Raw genomic sequence first — 14158 nt, 5'->3', positions numbered from 1 at the left:
CAATTGAGATTCGAAAGGCCGTGTGGGACAGTGCTATGGATTTTGAGAAGAAATTTCAGGCTTGGTGGACTTTGGTAAACTTTACCTATGACTCGACTGACAACGTAGTTACTGCCTTTGTGTTCACCATACGCAATGCCACAGTTTATGTTATTCATCCTATTATAGCACTGGGACTGAATCATGAGCAGTCAGTGCTCCACCCTTCAGAGCACAGGGCATGGGCACGGAGAGTGGGTGAAAAATGGCAAACTGTGAATCTAGAATCTTGCGTTACCCGGGAACAACAGGGGTTCATTTGTGAGAGTAACACAATCGATGGTCAAGATATATGTCTTGATACTGAACAAGGTGTTTGTCACTTTGAGATTCATCCGGATACAAATCAAAGGACTGTACTTGTATATATTGGTCAAGGTTGTGTATGTTTGAGAGCTGCGTGTACTTTTATAGAAATAGATAAGGATAATGTAACTTTGCTCGGTAAGAATTATCTTAACTTTTGTATTTGCAACTTTGTTAGGATTTCAGGGTGTGACTTTCTGTATTTGGCACCAGTTGTGTCTCATCAGCTAATTAATGCCAACAATAAGATGTACCACAGGTTGTCACCCACGCCTATTGGAATGAACCTCACTTTAATTAGACAATTAATCAAACATCAGGACCTTGTCAAAATTCTAGAGAATATTCAAAAAACTGGGGAGAAAACCTTAATTACTGTCCATCATGACATAAAAGAAATAAGCAAGGTTCTGCAAAGAGTGAAACAGGATGCAAGTCACAGTTGGTGGGATTCACTTTTTGGATGGTCGCCCACTGCAACTGGAATCCTAAATACATTATGTCACCCCATTATTGTTTTACTAATATTAGTAGGTATAAGTTAAAAACTATCTTTTGTGATACTCATTTGGAATTGCAAATTGTTACAACGAATAACAATACTAACCTCTTTATCCCAGATACATGGTAAAGCATTGGGAGACACATATCATAGAGATTGGAGCTTGTACTAAGTAAAAGAATTTACTATTTTGCTAAAAAGGGGGGACTGAAACATGGGGTTAGAACTAGAAGCTATTAATCATAGAAATTAGAAGGTATTGAATAGTAATAGGCATATAAAATAATGGATATTGCTTAGGGCCACATCTTTAGGTTACGTGAGAATATACCGTATCCTGGCCTATGGGAAAGGAAGAGACTACATGCAGAGCAGCAAAGAGAGACCTGATAAGGAGAAAGAATGTATATGGAAAACAGGATACCGGGTGTAAAGACAACTGAAAAATAGGGCCCCTTATGTTCTGGAAACAGATGGATCCTGGCCCCTGGCTTGGGCCGTGGCCAAGGAATCAATGGGCATGTGCAAAGCAGTGGGGTCGAAAAGTCAGCCTGAAGAAGACCATTCTTACTTCATCCCTTTTACGACCCCCGAAGCCTGGGACGACCACCAGAGACAGCTGCGCAGGCGCAGAGGACCGACAGGCTGATTAGCATACAGAGCGGAGAGGGAGGGGAGCCAGGAAATGACCCATGGGGAAACTTAATGCATATGTAACACTCCAGGGGATAAAAGAACACGTGTGTAAGCAAGGGGCACGCATGTATTTGGGGAAATGTCCCACATGCATCCGGCCGAATAAACATACCTACTTTAAAACTACTTTAATACATGCGTCTTTCCTCTAGGTCCTTTCCTCTAGGCCACTTTCAGCTACTAGAAGTAGACCGTCGTGTTGTAATCCCCATAAGCTCCACCATCCGGGTTATTGTCACCGCTGACCATTCATGAGCAGTCCCCAGTCTAGGCGTAAAAACCAATGCAATTCCAGGTCACCTCAACCAAACCTCCCTATTCGCCTCCCGACCCGGAGTGTTCTACGGACAGTGCTCAGAAATCTGCGGAGCTAACCACAGCTTCATACCAATCGTAGTAGAATCAACCCCACTGGCCAACTTCGAGAGCTGATCCTCATCAATTTCATCCTAAATACCCTCAACCATTAAGAAGCTATGAACCAGCATTAGTCTTTTAAGCTAAAGAAAGAGTACTGCCCCCTCCTTAATGATATGCCCCAACTAAACCCAGGCCCCTGACTTTTTATTATGCTCATCTCATGGTTCACATTCTCCATAATCATTCAGCCTAAAATCCTGACCTTTGTCTCACCAAACCCTCCCACTAACAAAATTCCAACCCCCCCAAGCACTACCCCTTGAACCTGACCATGAACCTAAACTTTTTCGACCAGTTCTCAAGCCCATCCCTCCTAGGAATTCCCCTAATTCTTATCTCCATAACATTCCCTGCCCTGCTACTACCTTCCATAGACAACCGATGAATCACCAACCGACTCTCAACCCTACAGCTATGATTCACCAACATAGTAACAAAACAACTAATAACCTCATTAGACAAAAAGGGGCACAAATGAGCCCTAATCTTAACCTCCCTAATAATCTTCCTCCTACTAATTAACCTATTAGGACTATTACCCTACACATTCACCCCAACCACTCAGCTATCCATAAGCCTAGCACTAGCCTTTCCCCTATGACTTGCTACCCTACTAACAGGGCTGCGAAACCAACCCTCCACATCCCTAGCCCACCTCCTACCAGAAGGGACTCCTACACCATTAATCCCAGCCCTAGTCATAATCGAAACGACCAGCCTACTCATTCGACCCCTAGCCCTAGGAGTACGACTGACAGCAAACCTCACAGCAGGTCACCTCCTAATTCAACTCATTTCCACAGCCACAATACCTTTAGCCTCAACAATGCCAGCAGCCTCACTTCTAGCTCTATTAGTCCTCTTCTTACTAACCATGCTAGAAATCGCAGTGGCAATGATCCAAGCTTACGTCTTCGTCCTACTACTAAGCCTCTATCTACAAGAAAACATCTAACCCCAATGACCCACCAAGCACATTCTTACCATATAGTAGACCCCAGCCCATGGCCCATTTTAGGAGCAGCCGCTGCCCTCCTGACCGCCTCAGGACTAACAATGTGATTTCACTACAACTCCCCTTGACTCCTAGCCCTAGGCCTACTTTCCACCACCCTAGTCATATTCCAGTGATGACGGGACATTGTACGAGAAAGCTCATTCCAAGGGCATCATACCCCGACCGTCCAAAAAAGTCTCCGATACGGCATGGCCCTATTCATCACGTCAGAAGCTTTCTTCTTCCTAGGATTCTTTTGAGCCTTCTTCCACTTAAGCCTAGCCCCCACCCCAGAACTAGGAGGGCAATGACCACCAGTTGGAATTAAACCCCTAAACTCCATAGATGTCCCACTCCTAAACACCACAATCCTTCTAGTCTCAGGAGTTACCGTCACATGAGCCCACCACAGCATCATAGAAGCTAACCGAAAACAAGCAATCCACGCCTTGCTCCTAACAGTCCTTCTAGGACTTTACTTCACAGCCCTCCAAGCCATAGAATATTACGAAGCCCCCTTCTCCATCGCCGACGGAGTTTATGGCTCCACCTTCTTTGTCGCTACCGGATTCCACGGCCTCCATGTAATTATTGGCACCACTTTCCTACTAGTATGCCTCCTACGTCTAATCAAATTCCACTTTACACCAAGCCACCATTTCGGCTTTGAAGCAGCAGCATGATACTGACACTTCATAGACGTCGTATGACTACTCCTCTACATTTCCATCTACTGATGAGGATCTTACTCTTCTAGTATATTAATTACAATCGACTTCCAATCCTTAAAATCTGGTTTAAATCCAGAGAAGAGTAATAAACATAATCCTGTTCATATTCATTATATCCTTAGCCCTAAGCATCCTCCTAACTTCGTTAAACTTTTGAATCGCCCAAACAAACCCAGACTCAGAAAAACTATCTCCATATGAATGCGGATTTGACCCTCTAGGATCTGCCCGACTACCATTCTCAATCCGCTTCTTCCTAGTAGCCATTATGTTCCTCCTGTTCGACTTAGAAATCGCCCTACTCCTCCCCCTACCATGAGCAATCCAACTTCAACACCCTACTACCACCCTAACATGAACCACCTCTCTCATCCTACTCTTAACACTAGGACTAGTATACGAGTGGATCCAAGGGGGATTAGAATGAGCAGAATAACAGAAAGTTAGTCTAACCAAGACAGTTGATTTCGACTCAACAAATTATAGTCACAACCCTATAACTTTCTCCATGTCCTATCTCCACTTAAGCTTCTACTCAGCCTTCATCCTAAGCTGCCTAGGCCTAGCCTTCCACCAAACTCATCTAATTTCTGCCCTACTATGCCTAGAAAGCATGATACTATCTATGTACATCGCCTTAACCATATGACCCATCCAAATACAAGCGCCATCATTCACCATCCTACCCATCATCATACTAACCTTTTCCGCCTGCGAAGCAGGCACCGGTCTAGCCCTACTAGTAGCCTCCACTTGAACCCACGGCTCCGACCACTTACACAACTTTAACCTACTACAATGCTAAAAATCATCATCCCAACCGCTATACTCCTCCCACTAACCACCCTAACCACACACAAACAGATGTGGACTAACATTACCACTCATAGCCTACTAATCGCCACCATCAGCCTCCAATGACTAGCTCCAACATACTACCCAAACAAAGGACTAACCCCCTGAACTGCTGTAGACCAAATCTCCTCCCCCCTGCTAGTCCTATCATGCTGATTACTACCACTAATAATCATAGCAAGCCAAAACCACCTAGAACAAGAACCCATCATCCGCAAACGAATCTTTGCCACTACAATTATCCTAGCTCAACTCTTCATCCTAACAGCCTTCTCCGCCTCAGAGCTGATACTATTCTACATCGCATTTGAAGCAACCCCAATCCCCACCCTAATCCTCATCACACGATGAGGCAACCAACCAGAATGCCTAAACGCTGGTATCTACCTCCTATTCTACACACTTGCCAGCTCCCTCCCCCTACTAATCGCCATCCTACACCTACAAAACCTAATTGGCACACTATACCTCCCAATGCTCAAACTCTCACACCCTACACTTAACACCTCTTGATCGGGCCTAGCAGCAAGCATAGCCCTACTACTAGCCTTCATGGTCAAAGCCCCTCTATACGGCCTTCACCTTTGACTGCCCAAAGCCCATGTAGAAGCCCCAATCGCCGGCTCCATACTACTAGCAGCCCTGCTACTAAAGCTTGGAGGATATGGAATTATACGAGTCACCATACTAGTAAACCCCCCATCAAACAACCTCCACTACCCTTTCATCACCCTTGCACTATGAGGAGCAGTAATAACCAGCGCCATCTGTCTACGACAAACTGACCTAAAAGCACTAATCGCCTACTCATCAGTCAGCCACATAGGCCTAGTTGTAGCCGCAACCATAATCCAAACCCAATGAGCATTCTCAGGAGCAATAATACTGATAATCTCACACGGCCTAACCTCGTCAATACTATTCTGCTTAGCCAACACCAACTACGAGCGAACCCATAGCCAGATCCTCCTACTCACACGAGGACTGCAACCCCTCCTACCACTAATAGCCATCTGATGACTACTAGCCAACCTCACAAACATAGCCCTCCCACCAACAACCAACCTTATAGCAGAACTAACAATTGTAGTCGCACTATTCAACTGATCCTCCTTCACAATCATCCTAACAGGGGCCGCAATGCTACTCACCGCCTCATACACCCTATACATACTCATAACCCAACGAGGAGCACTGCCATCCCACATCACATCAATGCAAAACTCCTCCACACGAGAACATCTCCTCATAGCCCTGCACGCAATTCCCATACTTTTACTGATCCTAAAACCTGAACTCATCTCAGGTATGCCTATATGCAAGTATCGTTTCAACCAAAACATTAGACTGTGATTCTAAAAATAGAAGTTAAACCCTTCTTACCTGCCGAGGGGAGGTTCAACCAATGGGAACTGCTAACTCCCGCATCTGAGCATAAAACCTCAGCCCCCTTACTTTCAAAGGATAGCAGTAATCCAATGGTCTTAGGAACCATCCACCTTGGTGCAAATCCAAGTGAAAGTAATGGACCTCCCACTAGTCCTAAACACACTTACACTTCTAACCTTGGCCACTCTATCCACTCCAATCCTCTTCCCACTCCTGTCAGACAACCTCAAAAACACCCCAGCCACCATCACAAACACAGTAAAAGCTTCTTTCCTAATCAGCACCATCCCCATAATAATTCACATCCACTCAGGTACAGAAAGCCTAACCTCTCTCTGAGAATGAAAATTCATCATAAACTTCAAAATCCCAATCAGCCTAAAAATGGATTTCTACTCCCTCACTTTCTTCCCAATCGCCCTATTCGTATCATGGTCCATTCTACAATTCGCAACGTGATACATAGCCTCAGACCCATACATCACAAAATTCTTTACCTACCTCCTATTCTTCTTAATAGCCATACTCATCCTAATCATCGCCAACAACCTATTCATCCTGTTCATTGGCTGAGAAGGAGTAGGAATCATATCCTTCCTTCAAATCAGCTGATGACACGGCCGAGCAGAAGCCAACACCGCCGCCCTCCAAGCCGTCCTATACAACTGAATTGGAGACATCGGACTTATCCTATCTATAGCATGACTAGCTTCTACCATAAATATATGAGAAATTAGCCAACTCCCCTCACCCTCCCCAACCCCCACACTACCATTGCTAGGCCTCATTCTAGCTGCAGCCGGCAAATCCGCACAATTCGGCCTACACCCATGACTACCCGCCGCCATAGAAGGGCCCACCCCTGTATCAGCCCTCCTCCACTCCAGCACAATAGTAGTAGCCGGAATTTTCCTACTAATCCGAACCCACCCTCTATTCCACAACAACCAAACCGCCCTCACACTATGCCTATGCCTCGGAGCCGTATCGACCCTATTCGCAGCCACATGCGCCCTCACCCAAAACGACATTAAAAAAATTATCGCTTTCTCAACCTCAAGTCAACTAGGCCTAATAATAGTTACTACCGGACTAAACCTCCCAGAACTAGCTTTCCTCCACATCTCAACCCACGCCTTCTTCAAAGCTATACTATTCCTTTGCTCTGGCTCCATCATCCACAACCGAAATGGTGAACAAGACATACGAAAAATAGGAGGCCTGCAAAAAATATTACCAACAACCACCTCCTGCCTCACCATTGGAAATCTAGCCTTAATAGGAATACCATTCCTAGCAGGATTTTACTCAAAAGACCAAATTATCGAAAACCTGAACACATCCCACCTAAATGCCTGAGCCCTCATCGTAACCCTCCTAGCCACATCCTTCACTGCAGTATACACAATTCGTGTAACTGTACTAGTCCAGGCAGGTTTCGTCCGAATCTCCCCTCTCACCCCAATAAACGAAAACAACCCAGCAATTATCTCCCCCATCACCCGCTTAGCATTAGGAAGCATCACAGCAGGATTCCTAATCACCTCATTTATCACCCCAACAAAAACACCCCCAACAACCATACCACTATCCATCAAAATCACAGCTTTAGTGGCAACAGCCCTAGGAATTGCCCTAGCCCTAGAAATCTCAAAAATAACCCAAGCCCATATCATACCAAAACAAACAGCCCTCTCAAACTTCTCCACATCCCTAGGATACTACAACCCCTTAATTCACCGCCTTAGCATGGCCTCCTCCCTAAAATGAAGCCAAAACATTCCTTTCCACCTAATTGACCTATCCTGATTCAAAGCACTAGGACCAGAAGGGCTGGCCAGCCTTCAGATAACAGCATCCAAAGCCGCCACAACCCTACACTCCGGACAAATCAAAGCCTACCTAGGATCATTCGCCCTATCCATCATCATCATCCTCATCTCCACTTACAGACACAACCTAATGGCCCCAAATCTTTGAAAAAACCATGAACTACTCAAAATCATCAACAACGCCCTAACTGACCTCCCCACACCATCAAACATTTCAACATGATGAAACTTCGGGTCTCTACTAGGCATCTGCTTAATCACTCAAATCACCACAGGCCTCCTACTAGCCATGCACTACACGGCAGACACTTCCCTAGCTTTCGCTTCAATCGCCCACATATGCCGAGACGTACAATTTGGCTGACTCATCCGCAACCTCCACGCAAACGGAGCCTCACTTTTCTTCATCTGCATCTACCTCCACATCGGCCGAGGAATCTACTACGGCTCATACCTCAACAAAGAAACCTGAAACGTCGGAGTCATCCTCCTACTCACCCTCATAGCAACCGCCTTCGTAGGATACGTCCTACCATGAGGCCAAATATCATTCTGAGGGGCTACAGTCATCACTAACCTCTTCTCAGCAATTCCCTACATCGGCCAAACACTAGTAGAGTGGGTTTGGGGGGGATTCTCAGTAGACAACCCAACCCTCACCCGATTCTTTGCCCTTCACTTCCTCCTACCTTTCGTCATCGCAGGCCTCACCCTAGTCCACCTAACATTCCTACATGAAACAGGCTCAAACAACCCTCTAGGCGTCCCACCAGACTGCGACAAAATCCCATTCCACCCATACTACACCACAAAAGACATCCTAGGATTCGCACTAATACTGCTCCTACTAGTCTCCCTAGCCCTATTTTCCCCCAACACACTAGGAGACCCAGAAAACTTCACACCTGCCAATCCACTAGCCACGCCCCCCCACATTAAACCCGAATGATACTTCCTATTTGCCTATGCTATCCTACGCTCTATCCCAAACAAACTGGGGGGAGTTTTAGCCCTGGCCGCCTCAATTCTAGTCCTATTTCTCCTGCCACTACTACACACATCCAAACTACGATCAATAACCTTCTGCCCCATCTCACAAATCCTATTTTGAACCTTAGTCGCCAACGTTCTAGTCCTAACCTGAGTCGGCAGCCAACCAGTAGAACATCCATTCATTATCATTGGCCAACTAGCCTCAGCCTCCTACTTCACAATCATTCTAGTCCTATTCCCTCTCGCAGCCGCACTAGAAAACAAAATGTTAAAACTGTAATCCACTCTAATAGTTTATAAAAACATTGGTCTTGTAAACCAAAGATTGAAGACTACACCTCTTCTTAGAGTTCCCCATCAAATCAGAAAGGAAGGGTTCAAACCTCCATCACCAACTCCCAAAGCTGGCGCTTTCAATTAAACTACCTTCTGACCCCCCTAAACAGCCCGAATCGCCCCCCGAGATAACCCCCGCACAAGTTCCAGAACCACAAACAAAGTCAACAATAACCCCCACCCCCCAACCATAAGCAATCCGGCCCCCTCCGAATAAAGAACAGACACCCCGCTAAGATCCAATCAAACCGACAACAACCCCACACCACTCACCGTACCCCCATTCACTAACTACCCAAACACACCGCTAACAACAAGCCCCACCATAACAACCAGACCCATCCCAAACCCATAACCAACAATCCCCCAATTCGCCCAAGCCTCAGGATATGGGTCCGCCGCCAACGACACCGAATAAACAAACACTACCAACATCCCCCCCAAATAAACCATCACCAATACCAAAGACACAAAGGACACACCCAAACTCACCAACCAACCACATCCAGCAACAGCAGCCACAACCAACCCTATCACCCCATAATAGGGAGAGGGGTTGGAGGCGACTGCTAAGCCCCCCAAAACGAAACACAGTCCTAAAAATAAAACGAATTCTATCATATGTTCCTACTCGGCCTCTATCCGAGAACCGCAGCCTGAAAAACTGCTGTTATAAACTATTAACTACAGAAACACCTAGATCCAGGGCCCCCCCCTTCCCCCCCCCCCACATGTTTTTCTCATGCTTCTTAGGGTATGTACAAAATGCATCACACTCTTTGCCCCATCAGGCATATACTGAAATGTAGGACACCCCACATCATACGCTATGGCACTCCACCAAAAGCCCAAACATTATCTCCAAAACCGATGATTTTCGGACAGTTTACCCTCCAGGCACATTCTTGTTTCAGGTACCATACAGCCCAAGTGATCCTACCTCCCTCCCGGTCACAAGCGTTACCCATAACACTAGTAACTTCTCTGTTATACATACCTACCAACCTAGCGAACGAGGAATGTCCCTAGACACCTTTGCATTCTCCTAGTCTACTGAATTCGCCCACCTCCTAGGTAATATTCCAGTCCAACAGCCTTCAAGCACTCCCAAGCCAGAGGGCAAGGTTATTTATTGATCGCGCTTCTCACGAGGCCATAGCTACTCAACGCTAGGGGTATCATCGGTTCTTGGCCGGCGACACATACTTTCCCCCTAAACCCCGAACACTACTTGCTCTTTTGTGCGAGTGGTTGTAACTTCAGGACCATCACTTGCTTCAATCCGTCTCTCTTGCTCTTCACAGATACAAGCGGTCGGTTGAATACTCCTCCCTGATTTCTTTATCGCGGCATACCGACCTCCTACACTTGTTTTTTTTTTGGCGTCTCTTCAATAAGCCCCTCAAGTGCACCGCAGGTGTTATCTTCCTCTTGACATGTCCATCACATGACCGTCGAACATATGAATCCCCTACCACCCAGAATGTCATGGTTTTCGGATAAGGTCGTCGCAAACTTGACAGTGATGCACTTTGACCCCATTCATGGAGTGTGCGCAAAAAACCCTCTCGGGTACCAGATAGTTTAATGCTTCCCGGACATGCTTATTATTTTACCTATTTCTAGGAACTTACGTTCAAACGCTATTTTACGCATTTTTTTTTATCTTGACTTTTTTTTATCACTTTTGTTAAAAAAACAACCGCACTTTCCCTACATTGTCCAAACATTTACAATTCATTCTTTTTCAATTTATCATCCTCTATAATTTCATTATATTACAAACTAAAAACTTCATCATCATCATCAAAAAACTTCATCATCATCATTTGCTAGCTGCTGTATCCCTATCTCTGATTCAGGATCTAATGATGTATAACGACGCATTGTGTCTCTCAAGCGATCCAAAAACTCAGGACTTTCAGAGGGATTCTGTTTAATTGCATATAAAGCTGACCAATTTATAGTCTTGGGGATGGCCCGCTCCACCCCCTTTGCTATCCATTCTTGGTAGTGACGTAACTTTTTTTATTTGCCCCTCATCATTTGGGTCCCATTTTGGGTCTTGGAGGGGAAAGAAGTCCTTAACATCCTCTTCTTTTGCTTTGCAAAAGTCTTCTGCTAAGTCCCCTGCTGCTTTTAAAACTAGCTGTCTTTCTGTGTCTGTCAATGCATCCAACAATAACTGAATATCTGACGGGTCTGGGTTATGCTGCTTAATCATGTATCTTAACCTTTTAGCTGTTCCTATTGGGTCACTTCTATAGTTTTTGGCAACTCTTTCCCAACCTTCTAAATCAATTGTAGAGAAGGGGACTTTTATCAACACCCTTTTCTTCTCAGGTCCTATTGCTTCCCTTAAAGGGGCTTGTATGATTTCCTTTGTTTGTTTTCTAGTCCGAAATGCTATGGGACTGCCTGCACTCTCATCACTATCACTCTCAGGCAATGGTGGATACGATATAGTCTGTAACTCAGAGGTGGGTGGGGGAGCAGACGGTCCAGCCTGTCTCTCCTCCAAGGGGGCTGAACCTGTTCCTCCCCTTAGTCCCCTTTGCTCCACAGGGGGTGACACAAATAAATCCAACAACTCCTGCTTTTGTGTTTCTGCTTGATAGACCTTATCACGATGTGTGCAACACTGGTTTATTGAGCAGGTGCTACAACATCGTTTAGGCTGCTTCCTATTAGCTTTGCCTTCCCTTTTAGGGCTAATACCAGGGGGTCAGAAGGGGCCCTGATCCCACAATCCCTCTGCCATTCAGGGTGATTTCGGAGGGAGAAAAACATATCTGCATATGAAACTTCAGTCCACTTACCCTCACGTCTAAGAAATAGCATTAGTTCCAATGAGGTATCATAATCTAGGCTCCCAGTCGGGGGCCATCTGGCTCCGTTTTCCAGACGATACAAAGGCCACCACTGGCTACAGTATTTTACCAGGGTGCGTTTGGACTCGACACCCCCCGAGCCTGCAATCTTCTTCCAGTTAGCTAAAATGCAGCCCAGAGGGCTTGCCTTGGGAATTTCTCTGCTCTCTCCCAATCCCATTATTTTCTTATCTTATGGCTTTTATCCAGATCTTTCTCACACTCTTGCACAGTCTTTTCCTAATCCCTTTCTCCTAGCTCCAGATCTCTGGAATTAAATAGATCCTAAAAAAACAAAACACCCTTTAAAATTTCTAGCTCTGGAGTCTCCTGACTCTGCAGCTTATACTGAGCACAGTAACTGTGTCTCATACATGACGGGCAATACCACCACTCCCTGCAGGTCCTGCACTCAACCAGCTCCCACTCTAGATATTGCCCTTGTCAAAACAGAGGGTCCAAAGGTTCAAATCCAAAACCACTGGGGGAAAAGGATCCCCTCCAGCTGTCCTGCCATGGCTAGTAAAGTACACTAAACGAACCCTAAAAACAATACTCACAGCAAAAACATCAAACAAATAGCAGTAGCTGAGAACAACATTTATCAGAGCAGGCCTCACAACGAAATACTTTACACAAAATACTCACAACAAAACCTTAGACAGCATTAAGCAAACCTAATACTCACAGCAAAAGCATCAAAACAGCACCAATAGTGCTTCCAACAAAATGCAATATCCAAAAACAACGCAAGGAGTTCAAAGAGTCCACACAAAGTTGCCACAATTATAACTTTTGACACAAGCATCAGAAATATGCCACAGTTCCCCAAACACGAGTTACTTCACACAAAACCTTTAAAACTCACACATATGCCCAGACAGCAACAAAACTCACACACACATCCGTGCAAAATTCACACACATAAACAGACAGAACTCACACACACCTGGACAGTGCAAAACCCATACACACATAGCAGACAAAACTCACATACACCTAGACGGACAAAACTCACACACACCCAGACAGCAACCATACACCAAGGATTCAGTGAATCCTCCCCCGCTGCCTTTCCATCGGTCAGCGGCCCTTACCGATAGCTGCCCTTTCAGCTACCGGTTACTTGCAAGTCCAAACCAAACCAAGACCATGCTCTGTGCGGTCAGACGTCTCTGATCGGCTTACCAGTGGTCACTACGGGGCCCCCCCCTTTTTAAAAGATACATACCGTTTCTCTGCTGGTTAGGAGGTCGTTCTCTGCCCCCGCAGTAAGCGACACGAGAAGCGGAGTTCCTCCAGAGAAATCCTGGGGCGCGCCTTAGGAAGTCCGCCCCCGAGCCGGTCCCACGGCTGGCAGAGAAGTCCCTTCGTGGTCGCCAATTGACACGCGGAGCCAGACTCTAAAACTCAGAGACAGAGTGAGTTTTAAAGTAGGTATGTTTATTCGGCCGGACGCATGTGGGACATTTCCCCAAATACATGCGTGCCCCTTGCTTACACACGTGTTCTTTTATCCCCTGGAGTGTTACATATGCATTAAGTTTCCCCATGGGTCATTTCCTGGCTCCCCTCCCTCTCCGCTCTGTATGCTAATCAGCTTGTCGGTCCTCTGCGCCTGCGCATTGTGGTCGTCCCAGGCTTCTGGGGTCGTAAAAGGGATGAAGTAAGAATGGTCTTCTTCAGGCTGACTTTTCGACCCCACTGCTTTGCACATGCCCATTGATTTCTTGGCCACGGTCCAAGCCAGGGGTCAGGATCCATCTGTTTCCAGAACATAAGGGGCCCCATTTTTCAGTTGTCTTTACACCCTGTATCCTGTTTTCCATATACATTCTTTCTCCTTATCAGGTCTCTCTTTGCTGCTCTGCACGTAGTCTCTTCCTTTCCCATAGGCCAGGATAGGTATATTCTCACGTAATCTAAAGATGTGGCCCTAAGCAATATCCATTATTTTATATGCCTATTACTATTCAATACCTTCTAACTTCTATGATTAATATCTTCTAGTTCTAACCCCATGTTTCAAGAGAGCGCACAGGGAACGCTGAAACGGAACTGGGCAGGGTCGCGGGCACAGTCAAGGCGGGCATGGCCGCGGACGCCACGCTGGCTGTGGTAGGATAGTGCACGGCGTTGGAGGGGGCGGCGAACACCAGCCAGCCCTTCGGAGACTGCACGGCGGCCGCGGG

The 14158-nt window shown here is 46.1% G+C and overlaps 1 pseudogene; it reads left to right on the top strand.

The window, feature by feature from the left end:
• The first annotated feature begins 2205 nt into the window (after window positions 1–2205).
• LOC137465613 (cytochrome c oxidase subunit 3-like) lies at window positions 2206–3708 on the top strand (annotated as a pseudogene).
• Window positions 3709–14158: the final 10450 nt, after the last annotated feature.

This window comes from Anomalospiza imberbis (genome assembly GCF_031753505.1).
Source record: "Anomalospiza imberbis isolate Cuckoo-Finch-1a 21T00152 chromosome W unlocalized genomic scaffold, ASM3175350v1 scaffold_31, whole genome shotgun sequence".
In the NCBI taxonomy this organism is placed as follows: domain Eukaryota; kingdom Metazoa; phylum Chordata; class Aves; order Passeriformes; family Viduidae; genus Anomalospiza; species Anomalospiza imberbis.
The sequence above is the reverse complement of the archived record's forward strand: the minus strand, read 5'-3'. Positions and strand labels throughout refer to the sequence as shown.